This window comes from Numida meleagris, chromosome 9 (assembly GCF_002078875.1).
Source record: "Numida meleagris isolate 19003 breed g44 Domestic line chromosome 9, NumMel1.0, whole genome shotgun sequence".
Lineage (NCBI taxonomy): Eukaryota > Metazoa > Chordata > Aves > Galliformes > Numididae > Numida > Numida meleagris.
The window spans coordinates 14535853-14556466 of NC_034417.1; the positions used below are offsets into that span (position 1 = coordinate 14535853).

A 20614-nucleotide genomic window follows, 5' to 3' on the forward strand; every position below is an offset into this window, starting at 1 on the left:
CATAGGACATTTGGAGCCTTATCTGAGTTCTTTGGTCACACTGTGCCTTCAAAAAAGGATGAAGAAATCTTTGCTGTGCAGACTTCCTATTGAGATTTCTCATCGCCCTTGCTCCAGTGCTGCTGCTGGTGCCAGCTGGAGTGCCAAGGACAAAAGAGCATGAAAATGAATAAATGGGATTTGGGGGGAGCATGGCTGTCAGGGTTTGTTTTACATATGTGCAAGCAGGGACTGTCTGAAGCATTAAGCAATCTCTAACAGACTCTACTTTCAAGGCTTGAGAAATAGCGTGGTGTTTTCTGCTCTCTGCATTTTTTTTACTGTAAATCTTTTTCTTACTAAACAGAGCCCGGAATCAAATTTGGTGATGAGATCATCCAAAAAAGCAGGGGATCTTTGGCCAAAGATTGGCTTTGTCCAAATTTTATACATCCCTGTTTTGCTTATAATCTGTGGCTGGTTTTATTCCTTTAGGATCAGGGCCACTGAGCCCTTCTCCTCTTTCCCTTGTGCCAGCTGTTTGTTTTTCTTTCAAGTAATAAATAACCTTTGAAATACCCTTCTAGCAATGGGTTAAACAGTGCAATGAGTGACAAGCTGGTCTGACTTTGATCTTCTAAATCTGGTGGGTGTGTAGAATCACCTCATTTTCCCCGTTTCTTCCAATATTCAAAGCTACTTTCTAGATTTTCTTTCCTGAGTGATGCTCTCAAGTAATGGTCGCGTTGAGCAAACACCTGCTGTGATTTTTAGCATTCTGCAGCCCAGAGAAATGATTTCACCCTCTTTGCCAACTCTTTCTAAATGTTCAGTTGCTTCCCTATTACACGGCTGGCACTTTGCATTAGGTTAGAAGTCATTACTTTGTTTTTCTACTTGGCTGCAGCTGTCCCTGCCCTGTGAGCATGATACTGTTCCCATGTATGCACAACAGCTCTGACTTAGCACAGCCTTGCCATGACTTTCAAGCTAATTTCATCACACAAATTATTGCCCTTGACTAGCATAAAACTGCTAAACCAGGAGAATGCTGAGGTTTTTTTTAATTTATTCTTCTCCAGCGTATGCTGTGAGAAATTTTTGCTCCTAGGGCAGAAGGAAACATGGTAGGAATAGGATATTTTTTCTCTCCTGCAGCAAGAAGTATTGGCAGAGCTGCATGTGGAGAGGCTGTTGCTGTGGCTGGAGCTGGGCTTACTCATGGCCTACTTTCTTCTGCTGTGTATCTTGCACTATACAGTTTATCTGTGCTGGCTGCAGGGGATTTTCTAGGGAGGAAAGTTTATGACTTCGGGGAAAAAAAATCATATCCCAGAAATGTACTTTGTCACACTACGTGTTTACCCGTGTCTATTACATTTGCTGTGTCAACACGTGTTTTTGCAGGAATGATCATCATAGGTCTCATTTGGAAAATATGCAGCATCTTTTAGGAAGTCTGACCAGTGCTGCTCTTGCTCTGAAAGGGGGGAAAAAATTACATGTTTCTCTCACCATTGATTTTTGTTTGAAAGTGTCTAATACAGAGTGTTCCTGTTCCTGCACTAAGAAAATGTGTGAAAGTGCAAAATGGAGTAAAAGATGTAACCAAGGCAGCTCTGGGAGCTGTCCCATGGCTGCATTTTTAAGACATGACTGCAGTGCCCTGCACAAAACCCAGCCCAAATCCCTCTCTGGTCAAGTGCGTGCCCGCGTGGCCCTGAGCAGCTTTGTGAGGGTTGCACAAAGCAGACTGAGTCACAGTTGTAAGAACAGCAGCAGCGTGGTGGCCAGCTTGGCGGTGTGCCCGTCGCAAGGTGTCCAGGTGCCAATCAGATAGGTTTCACCCCTTACGGATCCGCATCCGTTATCGCTGCTGCCGTTCTTTCATCTGTGCTGAAAGGGCAGGAAGGTAAGAACAAACTGTTACGCTTGGCTTGATAGACATCGCTACTTTCAATTACTCCTCTGTAAACAGATTGAAGATAACAAGTGCAGCCATCTCTGTCTGAAGCTCAGTAACTGCTTGCACTTGCCCACTCACCCTCAAATGCAAAACGTAATTGCATTTCAAGTCACCTCTTTTGTTTCCATCCTCTTTGCTATCAAGTTCGAGATGAGAATCTTCGACACTCTTGTTTAATGTCAGCAGCAGCCTTCAAGGAAGAGTGTGAGATGCACTGACAGATGCCAGTAACTGTTTTTAAAGAATGCATAAAACCATTCTTTGTTGCCAACATCTGTTTTCTTTTACACTTTTCCATTTGTGTCAAGTAGGACTGTGGAGCTTGCATTTCAGGTTTGACATTATGTGGCTCGTGGTTTTCTGACACAGCTCACCACAGGCATGGCTTGCCTGCCTGTCGGTGGCTGATGAAGCAATGGCCATTTGTCCTTCAGATCCCACCCTCGAGTCATCTTTACTGTGATTTACAGCATGCTCCTACTGCTCCGGTGGCATTTAGATGTGTGGCAGATTGTGACTTTTGCTGCCCATCACTTTATTACTCTTCTGGATTTTGCAAACGGCAGATCTGTGATGAACTGCCTTCATCTCTTACTACATCATCTTTCATTTCTCCCGACTATGTTGTCTGACACGGGGATGCTTTTTCCACTGTGTCTACAGAGTGTCTGCAGACATGTTACTAAGATGTCTCAGTAAATGTGGCATACAACCCACTATTTTAATGGTTGAAATTGCTGAAACTGTCTGAGGATACAAATGGCCAGACATTGGCACATGCTGCCCAGGGAGGTGGTGGAGTCACCGTCCCTGGAGGTGTTCAAGGAACGTGCAGATGAAGCACTGAGGGACGTGGTTGGTGAGCATGGTGGGGGTGGGTTGGGGTTGGACTGGGTGACATTAGTGATTCCATGATTCTAGGAACAGTCTCTGCCTAACTTGAAACATGCTGGGCTTTGTTCAGCAGCTTAGAAGGGAGATGCATTCGATGTATGTTGGCCTTTGCAGCGAGGTTCCTCTTGGATAGAGGCTATTGATTTAACGCTTGAGACAAAGTGGGATATTCACAGCTGAAGCACAAGCTTGGTGGCTGGTCTGTGTCCCCCACCAAATGCAGTGACAGTGTTCCCATTACTCTCCGTGTAGCTGGACCTGACCCCTAACACGGCACTTACCCATCCTCCTTGAACACTAGCTGCCTTTCCAGTGCCTCCAGACATGACAGGGTTTTTGATTTATTCATCAAAATTCTTCCAGCAGCAAATAGAAGTGCATCCCCCTGTTTCACACTAATATGCCTGTACAATCACCCCTGCTGTTTAGATGAGGGCCTGATTTCCATGCCAGGAATCCCGCATTGTACCAGATCCCTTTATTCTTCTTGGAACTTTGAAGATATATTATGATGCTAATTAATTCCTTTCTCAAGAAGAGAGTAATTGCAAGTATTGGAGGCAACTTCATCAATGCAGGAAATGAAGGCAAATAAATGCTCTTTTTCTTTCTTTCTTTCTTTCTTGTTTGATTTTCCTTTTGAAGCCAAAGACCGTGAATTGATCTGACTTCTGGGTTCTGTCATTAACCCACTATGATCTAGCCACAGGGTCTGATGCAGAAGGTTGCAAACCAATTCTGTCTAAGCCTTGGGTTTGTTTAGTTTGGTAAATCATTTTCTGTCACCCACCCCACCTTCTGCTAATTTGAGTTAGTAAAATAATCTAGTCTCTGGGGCAGGGTATGAGTTTTCTTTCTGCCCCTGAGCAGAAAGGTGCAATTATACTGCAGTATTGCAGATACAAATGCTCTTTCACATCTCCCCTTTAAATTCCATCCACCTTATCTGTACAATTGCCTGACCATCATTTAACGTGCACGCCCATGCCTGTGCCTTGGAGTGACTGGCTGGCAAATCACAGATGCTCCAGCAGCAAGTGGGATGTCTGGGCAGCCTCACTCCAAACACACCAAGCACAGATCCTATAAATAAGAGGGACTGCAGTAAGGGGAGGTGTCACCAGGTTCCCTTCCTATGCAAACCCATGGCTGAAACTGGTGGTTGGATGCTGCCACTCAATGGGGTTTTCCTGGTGATAAGGAAGTAAGAGTTCTTAAGCGGGAGGTTTTGCTTAATGGGAGCTTTGTGGCCTGTCAAGGGGTGGATTTGGACACCTCTGCAGTTCCTCTGCATGTTCTGGGGGGAGTCTGTAGGATGGCTGTGGCATAAACTTTCTGTTCTTTATGGAGCCTCCCTTGGGAATCCCTTGACCTTTTAGCGGCCTGATTTATATAATCCTCTCAGAGGACAGACTAAAGGGGGGGATATTATCAGCCAATTAAAAGGTTCCCTCCTGAGGAGGGTGGAAAACAGCAGACAGGTTATCTATTTTTTATACAACATCAGTTAGCATTCTGCTGCCAGATGTTGCACCGAGGAAGATCTGGGCTTTAATGCACTCTGTGGGGCTGCTTCTCCCAGGCTGAAACTCTGGGAAGAGAAACCCTGTGGTGGATTCCTACAGGCATGAGAGCATTAATTAAATGTTTGATAGGTGTGAAACACACCTTTCTGACAAAGAGCAACAGGCAAACCAGCATTGGTTATCTCCTTATTTGTCCAAACAACTCTTTGCCAAATGATAATTGAGTCTAAATGAGGAAGTGGATAATTTTGAAGCCTAGTGGCTGTTATTTTAGTGTTGTTTTCTAGGAATACCTCAGCTAATACCCATACGTAATCCCTATGGTATTTACTCACAGTTTCATCTGATTTTCTCCTGCTTCCCCACTTCCAGCTGTTCTTTGCATCTAGTATGCTGTCAGTTATCTTCAAAAGAGAATATGACTGTGTGTACTCACAAAGATATGCAATTCCGCAGTATTTATATCAGGGCTTTGGTCGCATGTGTCATATGGAAAAGACGATGCTACAAATAGGAAACAGTTGCTGCAGACTCCGGAACGTTAAATATTCTGGAGAGCAACTTGCGAAAAGAGGACGTTGTGCCTTTCACAGATAAAGCTGACCACTTCTGAAGTTTATAGGTAACTCCAGTTCAGAGAAATTTTCCAACAGGGAGATTTCTACTGTAGCATAGAGAGTGGTAACTGGGAGCTTGGTCCTAGGGCAAGGAAACAGCACTGAGCTTGTCAGGTATCAGCTGCCTTAGTCTTGAGGAGGAGCTACCCCTCTTGACATGCATTGATGTGCTGGAGATCTGGTCTTGATCTTGAGAGGCTGTTGGGTGTCCCTCCTGTGAGCCTGGGGGGCTGCCTCTACATACTCACGGTCTCTTCAACTGTCTCTGGGGAAAGATTCTACCTATCACAGCTTCTACCCACCTGTGGCTCTGATGTCAACACTGGTAGATATTTTATTACCATTCACTGTAAACTATGATCCTCCTGATCTATAGGTGTGAATTGGTTTGGACGCTCTGCTGCATTAGTTTGACTTCCTGGGCCATGGGGAAGATCACACAGTGTGGCCAAGATGTTGTCTGCACTCTTTTAATTGTTGTTCAGTGTTCTGCATTCTGAAGAGATTAGAGGTTTGTGAGTTTGCAAAGCTGTGTCCGGACTGAGTCTCCTTCACAGATGCATCCTGTGGTATGAAAGCTCCCATTCTGCTGCCCTTTTAGCATTTGCCTGCCTTAGCCGAATGATGCTCATTAGTTCATGTCCAGTCACTCCTTGGTTAATCAGTCAATGCCAACTATGATGGATGTGCTTGTGAAGAAGGGCGATGGTGCCTGGGAGCTGCTGAGTGTTCAAAATCCAGGTGGGACAAAAATCCAGCCCATCATTCAATGGTGGTGCCAATTCAGCAGCAATGGTGTCAGGCAGCTTTTGAAAGCAGTACAACTGCAGTCTTAGATTTATTTCACAAGCTCAGCACTGTCCAATCTAGATCAATCAGGCAGATGGATGCTTCTAGAAGACTTTCTCCAGTCTGTGATTCTTGCTGAACTCTGCTCCAATTTCATTTTACTTGCTTATGAGCCTATAGGCCAGGTGATCCTAAGTAAAAGATTATCCTTGGACAGTTAAACAGGGATATTTTCATTAAGGACTTTCTTCAGACTACAGTGTAATAATGTGCCACGACTCATCATCCGCACACATGTGGATGAGACCCAACCCCATAACACTGAGGCTGTTGTGTGACATGAGCAGGCGGATGACAGCCCAGGCCGCAGCATCCATCACTGCTTATTCACGGGGAGAAAGACTGATTTGCAATATGAGATCCCTCTTAAGCCTTAGTGATAGCATGAGGATGGGATGTTGTGACAGCAGGAGAGACTGTGAACATCTATGTGCTGCCCACGTGGGCTGTTCTTAGTGGCAGCCTTTGTACATCAAAGCAGCGTGCTGCTGACAGCTGTAACCTTTACAAAGAGTAAGCAATCACCACAAACGACCCGAAGGCAGACAAATAAAACTCATTTTGAGTCCCTGCTGTACTCTATCAAGGAATCCGTTTGGGAAAGCCAAATGAGAAATCACAAGCGCTGTTTCAATGCCATGCTGCAAGTGAAAATGCAGCTCTGACCTCTGATGAATCAGTGTAGGTTGGTGCAAGAAGAGTAGACACGTTTGATGATTTGGAGCGAGAGAGGGAGAGAGAGAGAGAGAAACCAAGTGCAATGATAGTGAATACCTGAATTAAGATGTGCATTGCATAACACAGGCAGTAGGTGGCAATTTAAAGGCTATGCAGTATCTTATTAAAAAAAAAAACAGCAACAAAACACAGCCAAATACATTTGCAGCATTCAAATCCTTAAGATGCCATGTTGTTCCAGGCCTGTAAAGTGCACTGTGCTATAAACCAGGACAACAAGCTTCCTTTCTTTCATGTATTCAGTCATTCTCTCCTGCCAGTCATTTACAGCCACAGCCACGCTCCCCATCCTGCTGTTTGATGTTATCTTTCAGGTCATACATTTATCCATTAATGTTCCATCGCTGAGCTCTTAAGGTTTCTGCTCTGCATTTTCCTGATTCACCTTTGGAATACACCTCACTTTCTGCAGCAGTGGAAATACCTTTGCAAGGCAAGGTCATGGGGTTTAACTATTAGGATGGAGATCCAAGGAGATGGAGAGCAGTTTTCATGTTTCAGTGGTCACATGTGGTTTGTGTTCCCTAAAGACTTCTGAGGAATTACCTTGCAAGAGCAGACATTTTATGAGCAACTCGGATGGTCTTTTCCCTTGGAAATACTACTAGGAAAATGAGATTGTGAAAGTAGGATTCTGCAAGAGTGATCTGTACCCTTTTCTTCCCTGTGCCCTCTGCACTGAGACCTTATCAGATCTCTGAAGTTCAAGAACTTCAGAATTTGGGGGGAAAAATTCATTTTTAGACTGAAGAGAGGAAGGCAGGATGTAAAGGAGGTGGAAAGAAAACCTGAAGTGATGGGAGTTTTTAAGAATTCCAGATGCTCTCAGGCTGGAATCATCAGAAATAATCACTTAATAGCTAGGTAATTTGAAAAACAGATGACAAAGATGGTAGAAAACAGCTGTTCCAAGGAGTCCAACCAGGTTATTTCCCAGAGCAGGAGAAAAAATAGTCCTGTCAACAGAAAAGATGATTTAACTCCTCATGTTCTTGTGAACCTCTGTTGCACTGTAATGGTACTTACAGATTTCTGGGCCTCCATGGCCCAACACAAGGCCTCATCCATTCATTGCAGTGGTTTAGTGCTTGTCAGCAAAGCAAAGCACCACATTTTCATACAATTTCCACCTTTGCACTTGGCGTTTAAGTAATATCTCAGTGTTTTCCCATGCCACCTTCCAAATGGAGGCTTTAAAATTTCTGTTTGAGCTCAACTTGAACAACTTGAAGTCTCTTCACCTTTTTTTTTTTTTTTTTAACCTAGATGCCTCCACCTTTACCAAAAAGCCTCATTTGTTTTTCTGGGTAGTTTCCAAGTGTTACTCAGAACACAAACCCAAACATACCCCAGAGGAGTTGCATCCAGAAGCTAACACCATAGCACTCCAGCTTGTTGACTTTTCTGCACTGCTAACCCAGTTTGACGGAGAAGGACAGAAAATGCCACTGGTACAAAACTCCTTTAGATAATCTGCATCTATCATGTGAGACACTGGGCTGATGTTCCAGAAGTTGTAATCACAAGCCTTTTGGAATATGGAGAGGTGGTTATAAATGTGTCCACTTCAACAGCTGCCCTGCAAGCGATGCCTGGTGAGGATTGTTTAAGGAGCAATCGTTCTGTCTTGCCTTACATGGACTTTTTCAGATGTGAGGCAGTAAATTTTAAGCATCAGCTGCTGCCAAGGTCGTGAAAGATTCCCCTCTCCCATTTCCCTTTCTCTCCCCACAAAAAGTTTAGATTTTGAGTGCCCCTGGGATCTAAATATTTTAGAAATGGTTTGAGGACAAAACCATTGTCATGAGCATCTCCTAACAAGTTCTACTCTCTCTATTAATCTTCTTTGCAAAGAAGAAATGTGACAGCATTGTCAGCAAAAGCTTCTCAGCTCAGCTAGCGAAGGCCAACATTTCAGCATAGCTCTCCAGATAGAGCTTCTTTCTTTCTCTTGGAGAAATTGCTGAAGAAAGGCTCCGTGAAATGAATCCCAATGATCCTACAAATTGCATTCAAACCTATGATGGAAAGCAGGTGGATTCATTGCTGACTTCATGTTGGTTATTTTCTTGTTCTTTGGGACAAGATGAATTCTATTTGTTTCCAACCATCTCCCACCAGAGCCAGAACACATTCCTCCTTGTTAGCTGGTGCTCAAGGCAACTGCAGGGCAAGAGCAGATTTCACATCCACAGTCACATCTCTCACATGCAAGTTTCACTTTATTTTATTTGCCTTCTCTTGACATCAGATATACATTTCTCAACTTGTTTTATAGTGTTTACTCATCAGCTCTCACCCCATAAAACTTCTTGCAGCAGAAATTCAGGACATGATGGGCTGTCTTTCTGTAGCTGTGTTGTGTTTTCTTTTAATCCTTGTTACCTGCCGTTCCCAGTGCTGAAGTTTAACAACCTTACTCTTCGGGTTTGGGGTTTTGTTTCTGTTTTGCTTTATTTGCATTATTGGAAACCACAGGCAATCCCAATAAATTCATTGGGAATCACGAGGGAAAAAAAAAGCATAGGAATGAACAGAATTAGATCCTTTTACTGTTTAAAGTACAGCATTCCCAGTGGGTAAATATCCTGTAGTACCACTGTGGAAGAGCAAATATATGAAAAACTACTTAGTACCAATAAGGATACTAATGCAGTTAAAGCATTAATCTTGCTGCAGCTGTTGTCAAACCTGTCACAGGGCTTAAGGTGGTTGCCTGCAGCTCCTCGGGAGAAAAGAGCACATGTGCTTGTGAGTGTTTTGTACGATCTTAAGAGGAGGAAACTGGATCCGGGGCATTTTTCATTTAGATATACAGAAAGACATGTGCTTCCTCCCTAGGATTCTTGTAGGCTGCTCTCATCCACACAGTATCTGTGAGAGCCTGGACAAACGCGGGGCTGGAGGCTGGAAGGAGCAGGTGGCAGGAGCTGCTGGGGATGCTAAGCTGTAGGATTTTGTCAGGATGTTTGCAGAGAATGGGAAAAAGTCCCATGAGAAGCAACCACTAATTTCTTACAGAGTGCTTGAATGGTGCTGGGAGCAGCAACAGATGTGTCCTGTTGAATTGGCTTGTTTTTCCCCACTGTAGGATAATTTTGGGGACTGATCCCCACCAATAAATGCTTTCATGGAGGCACTCAGGGCCAGGTTGGATGGGATCCTGGGCAGCCTGATTTAGCGGTTGGCAACTCTCTCCATGACAGGGGGAATGGAAACAGATAATCTCTAAAGTCGCCTCCAACATGAGCCATTCTGATTCCCTATGTGTATCATTTGTAGTCTTTTAGTATCAACTAGCTTCCATCCCTAATTGAAAAAACAATTTGAATGGGGAGGAGAATTGGTTTATTGATGCTATAGTATCCAGAAAAATTGGAAAAGTTGTACCTGAACAACTGGAATTTTTAAAATGACTTCAAAATGTTGGGTCTGGCAGCAAGGAAAGGGCAGTCCAGGTGCAGGAATCAGAAGGGGGTCAGCGCTGCAAGCGATGAACGCCAAGGAAGGAGGATGCAGTATGTCCAGGGCAAGGTGCACACAGATCACAAAGGCTGTAATTGTCTCTGTTGAGTGAAATGGAAACCCAAGTGCACCAGCTGGCTGCCTGCCATCTGGTGGCTGGGCGCCCTGGGCTGGTGACGTGGAAAGGCTATTTCTTCCATCTCAGTATTTCACTGTGCAGTGAGCTGAGCTGGAAACAGTCCAGAGCCCACCAAGGTGGAGCAACGTGGTCCCTTGGCAGAAGGTCAAATGGTGGACTTGGGTAGCAGTGGTGTCCAGAGGGGGAATCACCACCAACCTGGTGTGGGATGGGGCATGGTGTGGGATTTGCGGCGTGTTTGATGAAGGTTTCTGCTGTTTGCTGATGTGGGGCTCTGTGTGTTCTGCCCTTGTAACAATGAGACCCTGTTGGTGGGGCTGGAGGGCACATGGAGGAGATGGGGCAGCCAGCAGGCACCCCCCATTACTGACCATGGGCAACACCTGAAGTGGCCGATGAGTATAGATCACCTGATGTTTCTTGGCAGATGTGCTTTCCTACAAAGCTGTGTGTGTTTTTCATCAGGGGATACAAAGCCAGCACTCCAGCATGGGAAGCTTACCAAAACAGTTCCACTGTGGGTGATGTGCCATTGCTATTTTGAGGAATGTAGTTCAGTGGGCATGGTGGTGAAGGGTTGACAGTTGGACTTGATCTTAGTGGTCTTTCCCACCCTTTATGATTCTGTGATTACTAGCTTTCAGGTTGGTGTGTCCTTAACAGGGAGATTGCTTCAGCTGGAGCTCGCTGCCTACCCACCCACCAGGGCATTGCAAATGACTGTTCTCACAGCTGAAGTCTCCAGTTTTACCTGAGAAATGTCAGTCATTCTTTTTGAGGCAACTGAAGTTCAGAGCAATTCCTGTCATCATCTTAATTACAGCCCGAGCCCTGCGTTGGTCATTGGCGGAGGGTCAGATGAGCACAACAGGCTCCCAAATGCATGAGCTGAGCACTGCAGTTCACTGTCATCTCGTCGCTGTGCTGGGAGCCTGTGCTGTAGTGCATCGTGTCTCTGTTTGCACACAGCCTTGGCCAGATGCCTGGCACCACACCGGCGGACTGGTCCTATTTCTATTTGTTGATAGATCTCTCTTATATCTGATACCTTGATTAACGCACATTGATTTCTCCTGTTTCTGCTCGGTGGAAGGGGTTCTCGTAGCAGCAGCCTAAGAACTGGTTTCCCTTGGAGGGGTTTCTGCATTAAATCCTCAGCATGTACAACTACGAACCAGCCCTGAGCACAATGTATATTTTCAGGACTTGCTTTTCCCTGCCACGCAGCGGCTTTAAATGGCAAAATATTTTTGCAAAGACAAACTGCTTTGCAGGTACTGTCCTGAGCTTCTGGAAAGGCTCCAAATGCACAGAGGGATTCGGAATAATTCTCTGAATCCCAGTCAACAAAGTGAGATAACCCCAAGCTCTTATTTTCTGCGTATTAAAATTAGAGAAGTGTGGAATATTGGCAACAAATTGCAGCACTGTTTCAAATTGAAGGTGGTCACACTACTGAAGAGGGCTGGGTTGCAGCACCTTGGCTCTCCTATAACTAGGAGCATTTTTTTTTCAATATGCACAGGCCACCTCTGAGCAGAAAACAGCTAAAATAGGACAGTTTCTCATTAAATATAATCTTCTATGCCAATACGATGAACTTTGGAATAAATATGTGATGCTGCTTTAGGGCAAGATATTTTCAAACTGAACAAAACCTTATGTTACAGTATGCTTGGTGATGCTTTATCTGCCCCCGGCCCCTTTTTTCCAGTTACCATCTCCAGAGCATTCAGTTGGTGAAGATGGAGGTGAAGATGCCTGCAGTGGCACAGTCTCACCTCTTTTCCTTGCAACAGAAAATCTGTGGCCATTCTCCATTGCCCTTACGGGGACAATGTGGATGCCAGAAATTCCCTGCTGGGAAGAACAGTGCTGAGCTCTCTTCCTTCTGCAGCGCTGGCTCCTTTACTCCCTTCCCTTTTACCTGCCTCAAAAGTCCCTTGGTTAAAGGCAGAGGATTTTTAACCTTTTTCTCTCCAGAACTGGTATGGAATCTAATCCCCTGCATGTGGGTTAAACATGCATGTCATTTATTGAAATCAGCAGCTCTACCAAGTTAGGTAAGAAGTTGCTTTTCAAGGCCCTGGGTGGCTCTAAACATTATTAAACGTGGTCATTAGAGCATGCTTTTCCAACCATTGAATGGTTGTGATCATTAAATATTTTGTTTTAATAAGTGCTTGCTTTTTCAGCTGCCGCATGGCCTTAATCTTTTTTTTTTCCCCTCATTAAAAAATGTTGATTTTCCAGCTCATGAGCCACTGAAAATACTGTTCTGTGTTTTTTTTCTCTCCCTCTCTTTCTCTCTTTTTTAAATTCACTGTTCGGTTTATTTTTATTTTAAAAAAGGAGTGAGGGTTTTGGAGCCTTTGGCTAAAATAACTTGTTTTCAGCTACTAGGACAAGTATAGGGCAAGGCTTAGGATAACATAAAATCAAACCTGGCTTGTGTGAACAAGCTCCATTGAGATAAGAACATGCAAACTATCCAAACATCAGTAGATTGTCTTCTCTGTGTGCTCTGAAAGGACTGATGAATCACAGTGCTGAGTGCCAATTTTCCCACTTGCCAATCAAGCTTCTCCTATTGTGTCATCTGAATAGATTCACAAGGCAAAATATGAAGCAACCATAGGGTCAGAAGCGAAGCATGTATGTTTTGGATTCAGAATGAGGATGAGAAGTCTGACTTAAATTTCCTTTTCATCATTTTTTCTATAAGGAAGATCACTTTATGTAGGAAGAAAGGCAAATAGGTGGAAAGGTCTTTTGCTAAAGCATTAGACTGGAAAACTCTACGTCTGCTGTGTGTTCGCATGGCCATGAGCAACTCGTTTGTGTCATGACTCTGTTGCTTAACCGTAGACTTCAGAAACTGTTTGGGATGCTCTAGATGGCCTCCAAGTCCCCTTTCCAGGAAGGAAGACATCTCCTGTAGGTCACACGTCGTTTCTTTTAGTACCGTGAAGCCTGGGGAGTGTGTCTGAAGTGACGTGAAGTGTTTCTGTTTAGACAAATGAATTGCAGTTTGGTTGTCCTAGTTACCATCTAATAGTAAATCCTAGGAACGTGCAGGAGACAGAGGCTACCCTTACAATGTCCTCTACCATTCCCGCTGCCATGGGTTCCTGATTTTGGTAGTGATTGTGATGGAGGAGGAGACATCTACAGCAAGGAAGGTGTTTGACGTGAAGTGTCCAATGTCTCGCTCAGCTGAGGAGCTCTCCATAGGGAGTGCCAGTGTGGCAGCCTTCCCCTGTGGCTGGGGCATTTGGCTTTCTGCAGCTTCTAAATCACCCACTTGGAATGCACTGTGCATCAGCCTGGAAGGGAGTCAAACCGTTTTATGAAAGCTGCAATTAGTGGCTTCCCACAAATAGCATCTAGCACTGACAAGTGGCTGCTCTGTAATGCTGTTTATGGGCTTGTTTCAGGTAATGGAATTTCATTGCCTTTCAGGTGCTCTTGCCACAGGAAGCACATATATTTTTTCAGCTCTGTGATTTTTTCCACTAAATTGCGCAAATCATTTTATTTGGGCAAGTGCATTGGAAACATTTTACTCGGCATTTATTTTGCAGCTCAAGTCCTTCATGAAAGAAAGAATAAATATGTTCTTGAGGGCAAACAACTGAGTTGAGAAAGAGGAGAGGCAACAGAAACAATAGGGAAATGAAACACTTTTTCTCTTATCATAAGTCAGTATGCATGCACTGATTTTGTGTATCTGTGCTGATTGGTGATGAATGTATCCAAATTTTTCCTTTTTCCATCCCTGCACTGTGTCTTCTTCTAGCAGAAGTCATGTTGGGTTCTTCTGGACACACGCATGTCTACCCTGGGAGGCCAGACTGCAAAGTGTTGTGGAAGTTTCCTGACTCTCCTCCTGCCTATTTAAGTGCAATTGCTGTCTTTGTGGGAATTGAGCAAATCGAATGGAGGGTTCAAATCATAGAATCATTAAGGTTGGAAAAGACCGCTAAAATAATCTAATCCAACCATCAAGCCATCTCCACCATGCCCACTAAATGATCTCTTTAGCGTTATTGGATGGTTACGTTGTGCTGAATGCGGGAACAGAAGGTAAGAGTGAGTCATATTGGTTTTGGTCATCTTGTGTAGTTTGAAGGTTTACTTATCCTCAGGATCTCCCCGTGTGGTCCGTGCTTAGCAGAGTCCTGCTGGGCTGGCTGACTGGCACTTTGTAGGAAAATATATCCCACATGAATAGCAATGAAAAGAAAGCTAGTGAGATGAGATCGCTTACACTGAGCCTGTTGTGTCATGGTTAGGCATGAAGAGCATTTTTAAGGAAAGCTAAGCATCAAACTGCATAGCATCCTCTTTTGTTCATGACCCTTGCTGAAATCACAAGCCTCAAAGGGGAAGGAAGGCCACGAACCCAAGAAACAGGTGAATCAAAGGCAACCTAGTCATTTCAAGGGGGAAATTTGAAATCAAGGTTGCAGAAAACCAGGGCTCCTAATAGGATAATACAGGTAATACTATCACACAGCACTAAAACAATATAGGACTAATTAGCTCAAATATTTGCTGACAATGTGGGTTTTGAGGAAAGGGGGATATGGGCTTTTATAAAACTTAATTAACCCATAGAGTAAATCAGTTTCATTCATTGGCACAACAGAGCCAATCAAGATAGGCTTACTGTTTGCTCATTTGGAAAGCGATTAGGATTCCCATTTAGACTTAATTACAGTGCAAAGGTTGACAATTATCATCTTTGTGGAAGCACTGGATGCCACAATATCTCAGCTGAACATGTGCCTATAATTATACACATCATTTTCTTAGTAGAAAATGTAACCCACTTATTACCTGGGTTTCATGCCTGTAATTAGAGATAGTAGTAATAAAAAAAATTGAAGAAGTGGGCTGGTGCTGAATTGTTTTGGATCTTTCCTTAGCAAATTGCTTTGTGCAACTGTTTGTCACAAATTAAAATCTCATTTTGTCCTTGATGCTTTTTATGAAAGGAAATTTGTAGACGTGCCGAGGACCCAAACTAACCAAACAGGTCATATTTTCACACCACAAAAAACCCCACAGCTTCAGATTGGTCTGGTACATAAACCCTTCCTTACAGCTCCCTGAAGTTCCTCATATTACACAGACATGTATTTATCGCCCGAGTCATTCCAGAAGCAAGCTGTTGAGAGAAACTTGGTCACTCACTTTGGAAAATCACAGCTTGAGCTGAACCAAAGTTGAATAGACTTAGCCTGTTGACCAAAATAAATGACATTAATCTTAAGGTTCTCAAGAAGTGCTTGATTACAGTCATGTTTAATGCAGCCAAAACCAAATGACGAGCAGGTTGAGGTTCCCCTCGTGCACCAGCCTGCATCCCACCAGGAGCCCATTCCGACCCCTTGCATCCAGGGGCTGCCCCGCAAGTCTGTCAGCTCAGATAAAGGAAAAATAAAGCTCAAAGCATTTGACAGAAGTTAATTACAGATAAGGCAGGAGGTGAAATGAGGCTGTAAGAAACCTAACCTTGCTTCAGTCAGATTTGTCACTATCCATGGCCCTTTTTTTATCCCATGGGCTTGTATAGAAGTTGTGGGTAAGTGCCCTTTGCAGAGAGCATCGGTGGTTTGAGGTAACACTAGGAACTGAACTGGTATCGCAGCCACATAGCAAAGTTAATTTGCTCCTTCCTTTAGTTCCACCTGCATTTATTTCAAAGCTAGAGTGAGAGAGGTGGCGGAATGCAGGGCTCTGAGTTTCTTGTGTTCGTTTCTTGCAGCGCGTGCCTTATCTTCGGATAATACCTGAACCTCGCGGGGAGAACAGTAGACTTTGGGACCAGGACACACCTTTTCCGTCAGCAGCATTTTGGCTGCCTACCAGCTGAAATGGTGAGTTTGCCTTACGTGTTTACAAGTTTTGCAAGGATTAGAAGGAAGGTTAGATTTTCCACCTGTATATGCTTTTTATTTTCCACTGTTGATGAAGGAAGGCAGCATCAGTATTTCTTCCTATTACTTTTGCCTTGTTTTTTTAAAATCACCACTTTCCTGCTGAAATGAGCACTGCCTTGTCAGTTAAAAAAATGAAAAGCACCTTTATCAGGTCAGATCATCGCCGTGTACCATGATGAGTCGACAGTGTCAGCAGGACTCCAGGGAGCTCATTTCCATAGCCGGTTTTTGCAGAAAGGCAGCTGGGATGCTGCAGGCAGAAAAGTGTTTTTGTTGGTTCTCCAGAAATGCTAACTTGCGTTTGCATTCTGTTTTCTTCCTAGGTAGAAGAAAACAAAGTATTCATAGGACAAAGGGGGAATGGTTTTAAACTGAAAGACTGGAAATTTAGGTTAGATGTTAGGGGGGAAATTCTTTACTCAGAGGGCGGTGAGGCCCTGGCACAAAAAGTGCAGAGAAGCTTTGGGTGCTCCATCCCTGGAGGTGTTCAAGGCCAGGCTGGATAGGGCTTTGGGCAGCCTGAGCTGGTGGGGGCAACCAGACCATGGCAGAGGGTTAGAACTGGATGGGCTTTAAGGTCCCTTCCAAGAAGAATAAGTCTTTACAATGTTAAGAGGTGCTTACAATGCTAAAGGTCTTTGCTTTTATTTCTTTTATCTCCTTCACTGGAATTTTATTGAGTACCGCTAGAGCTTGCATGATATCATTGTGTCATTTTGGAAAACTGAGAGGTTTGATTGGCACAGGCTGCCCAGGGAGGTGATGGAGTCACCATCCCTGGACGTGTTCAAGAGCTGTGGGGATATGGCACTGAGGGACATGGTCTGCGGGCATGGTTTGGGTGGGCTGGAGTTGGACTGGGTGATCATAGTGGTATTTTCCAACCTCAACGGTCCTATGATTCTACGATTTCTCCAAGCACTGGCTCCCAGCTGCCTGTATGTATGCAGAAAACCCTGCTCATTTTGCAATGCCAGGAGCTGCTTAGTGGGACTGAAGGAGGGATTCCATGTGTCTCTTCAGCTGGGAGCTCCGCACTCGAGCATCCCAATTACTCCAGACAAGTTGGGGCAGAGCAGCCGTGCCCCAGCTGCAGTTCTCAGTGCAGGATGGATGAGCTTTCCTTTGAACTGCTGAACTACAAATTCCCCTCCTGGCCAAGCAACTGTGGTGGGTGGGACGAGGGGGAGAAGAAAGAGCTGCTCAGCGAATGAAATACCAGTAAGTGCGCGTGTGTAGGTGGTGGAAGCAGCTGGCTTGCCAAACCCACTTGGATTCATTCCACCTAGCTGAGTGCAGTTGGGAAACCTGGCAGGGCCAGGTTGCTGGGTACCTGGAAAAGCTCATTTGGAATGCTTGGTATCTCCAGCTCCCCACAATTAAGTGATTAGTTGCAATGGGCAGAAGTTTGGAGAAATATGGTGCATTGAGAAATATTGTAAGTTGCTTGAAAACTAGGCAAAACAGTTAAAAATTAAAAAAAAGTAATACAGAGCTGTAGGAGAGCGGAATCCTTGTAACAGAAGGAGGAAGCAGGAAATGAATGGAGCAGAGATTTGTTAGCAAGCACCAGTCCAGGCCTATTCATTGCTTCATGCAGAACAAGTTGTGCCACTTCAATGTTTATCCACAAGAGACCCAGGTAAGAAAACAAACAGGCGGAGGAACTTGCTGGCACACAGGCACTCACTCGTTACCAGGCTGCACAGGCATGTGAAATCTCAGGCAGGAGGTGTGCTGCTATACATAGTACCTGCCTTTAGGGTGAGCAGCGTCAAAATCCTACAGAGGGATTTGTAAGGGTTCAAAAGCCAGAGCTGTAACGTGTGGGTACAGGTCACTGGCCCTGGAAAGATGGGCAAAAAGGTTCAGGAACAAAGAAACGGTTGAACTAGATGATCTCAGTGGTCTTTTCCAACCTTAATGATTCTATGAAACCCACTGGAAACAGCCTCCTGCAAGCTTCCTGGGGCCACATTTACACCAACCTATTCAACATTAGAAACCTTGGTAACGTTTGCTTTCCTTCCTCATCCACTTTCAATATCATTTTTGTTTACTTCCAAAGACAGAGACAAAAAATGTTTTATGTCTGTCCCAACCAGTAGCAGTCTGAACAACCCTGTTGCTTTAACGTTTCTGAATCACTTTTGTAGATAGGAGAAGTTAGGATGGTCAATGTGAGTTTTGGAGAGCGCCTAGATTTTGCATCCTTACATGGTTCCAGCCTGTGTGAGCCATGCAATTACTTTCTTTTAACTCTTGGAGAGGCAGCCAGTCTCAGAGCCATCTGCCTTTTGGAGGTAAACAGTATGGGAAATAAAGAAAAGTCCATTTCTCATTACAACACTGTCAGAAGGTTAAGCCTGAAGCAGAGCATATGCGTTGTTTTAAACTGCAAAAATAAGTTCTGAGACAGCTGTAGTGTTACACAGATATATAAGAAAACTGTTAGTTTATTACTGCCATCAATCTGGATATGTAACTGAGCAGAAAGTGCCTTGCTGCAGGTATTTCATGCCATAATTATTTGCTGGGCTATTCAAAGATGAGAGTGACTTCAGTGTGGTGGTTAAAACCTCTTGCGTGGAAGCACAGCTTTGGTGTTGGCTAATAGGAGGTGTTGGATGCACTCACCTCTGAGATGGATGGGTGTTTGCATTAAGTGAGGATAAGATATGCTGCCTGAGCTCATGCTAAGCCCCTCAGCAGGGTGACTGGAAAATGGCTTTGAGAGCTCCGGGTGCAGCTTATGCAAAAAATTCATCCAAGTACTCAGAACTAAGCAATCTCTCTTTTGATACAGTGTGCATTGTACTAGTGAGCTGTAGAGCCAGAAAATTAAAGGTGAAGTGGCCCAGATCAGTTTGGCTTTGGTGTTCAGGGTTTCTGAGTGGCTTGCTTTAAAAGAAGCTACAAAAATAAGTGCTGTCTGAATATGCTGATAGCACCTGAAAGTAGGATGCTTGCTCTTTGCGAGATATTTCCTTGGGAACCAGCGCTAGGATGTCATGCAAAGTGAATCTGGCAGAAGTGACGTGGAGCAGAGCACAAGTGCTGAGCGGATTTGGGATGGCTCAGCACGTCTCCTGCAGGAGGAATCCTTCCATCTTCCTATCTGATCTGTACAGTTCCAGAAATACCACTAGGTACAATATGGAATATTGTAAGAAAATAGCACTAAATCCTTAAGGAATATAGTTTAGTGATGGGACTCAGTAGGTCAGGACGATGGTTGAAGTTGGTGATCTTGAAGGTCTTCTCCAACTTAAATAATTCTATGATTCTGTGCTGGGCAGTTGGGGGCCTCCAGAACTCATCCAAGGATGTGATCCAAAGGGATGTGATAACCCGCCTCAATCACCCTCCCAGCTCATTGCCATGTGTACATCGTGGTGCTACACAGCGATCAATAACTTGTGTCCAAGGCCTTTGAACTCTCCCTGAAGGAAAATCTGGAGGTGACCACTCTGAGTCGCACCTGGTTTGGAAGCAGATGTCTTCTTGTAGGAGCGAAATGAATATCTGATTCGTTCAGCAAGGAAATATGTTTTAGATCTCAGTGTAATCTGACTCCCTGGATCGGGAGAGATAGAGCTTGGTTTCTGAGACAGAAATATATCCCATTCTTGAAGTGGTTGGGAGAAAGCAGCAATCTGTGTGGGAAAGCCAGAGAAATGGCAGGAGGGAAAAGAGAAATTACATGCATTAGTGGTTTATGCCTTCCAGACATTTACAAACTCTGGGTAATGCAACTCAGGGAGAATTGTAGTCATTCCAAGGAGGCTGCATGATTTAAGAGGACATGAGGGCTGCAGTTTGCTCTATGGTTTAATCTACAAATAAAACTCCCATCAGCCAGTTGAATATCTGGAAGGAATTTGGGGCTGCGTTTTTCGGAGCACAGACATTAATAAAGGATTGCTTTATTGCTTCAGTGACCTATCACCTTCGTACTGTCTGGCCCAGTGCTGCTCACGATACAGAGAGGTTAATGCATAAAACATACCACAGCTTCAACAGGTCTGGGGGAAACAAAGACAGTCTTCTGTTGTTGCCCTTGTGCTATTTTTTACACGTCATTGGTCACTTTCTGTTACATACTTTAGAGACCATTTACTTGGTCCATTCTCTCTTGCTGGCACGCTATCTGCCTAACTGTCCAGTGAGTAGCCTTCATCAGCTCATGATCTAACTAAATTAAAGCTCTGACAATCACATGTCTCTTACCTGCTTCATTCAGTGATATCTTCCAGGTCTTCTTTTATATAGCTGATACATGGGAAAAACTCCTGGAGTTTTTCCTACTGTATTCCACTTGCAGAAGCCATTTTACTTTGTTTAATGCATACCATTATCCAGGGTTGGAATAAGCTCTTTTAGCACTCTTCTTAATAATGTGTGCTGTGTTTAGCTTTTTTCCCCATTCCCTTTCGCTCTTTCCTTATGTTTTCCATATCGTTCATGTTTCAAAGTGTTATTTTTTCCTAAAG

At 44.1% G+C, this 20614-nt stretch overlaps 1 long non-coding RNA gene across 2 annotated transcripts in view; it reads left to right on the top strand.

Annotated features, from left to right (window-relative positions):
• LOC110403913 overlaps positions 1 to 20614 on the top strand; it is a 111973-nt gene that overhangs the window by 53892 nt on the left and 37467 nt on the right. For both annotated transcript variants that reach the window (XR_002441901.1, XR_002441902.1), the window contains exon 2: positions 15947 to 16058. This is a non-coding gene — a long non-coding RNA (uncharacterized LOC110403913). The remainder of the gene's footprint in view (positions 1 to 15946; positions 16059 to 20614) is intronic.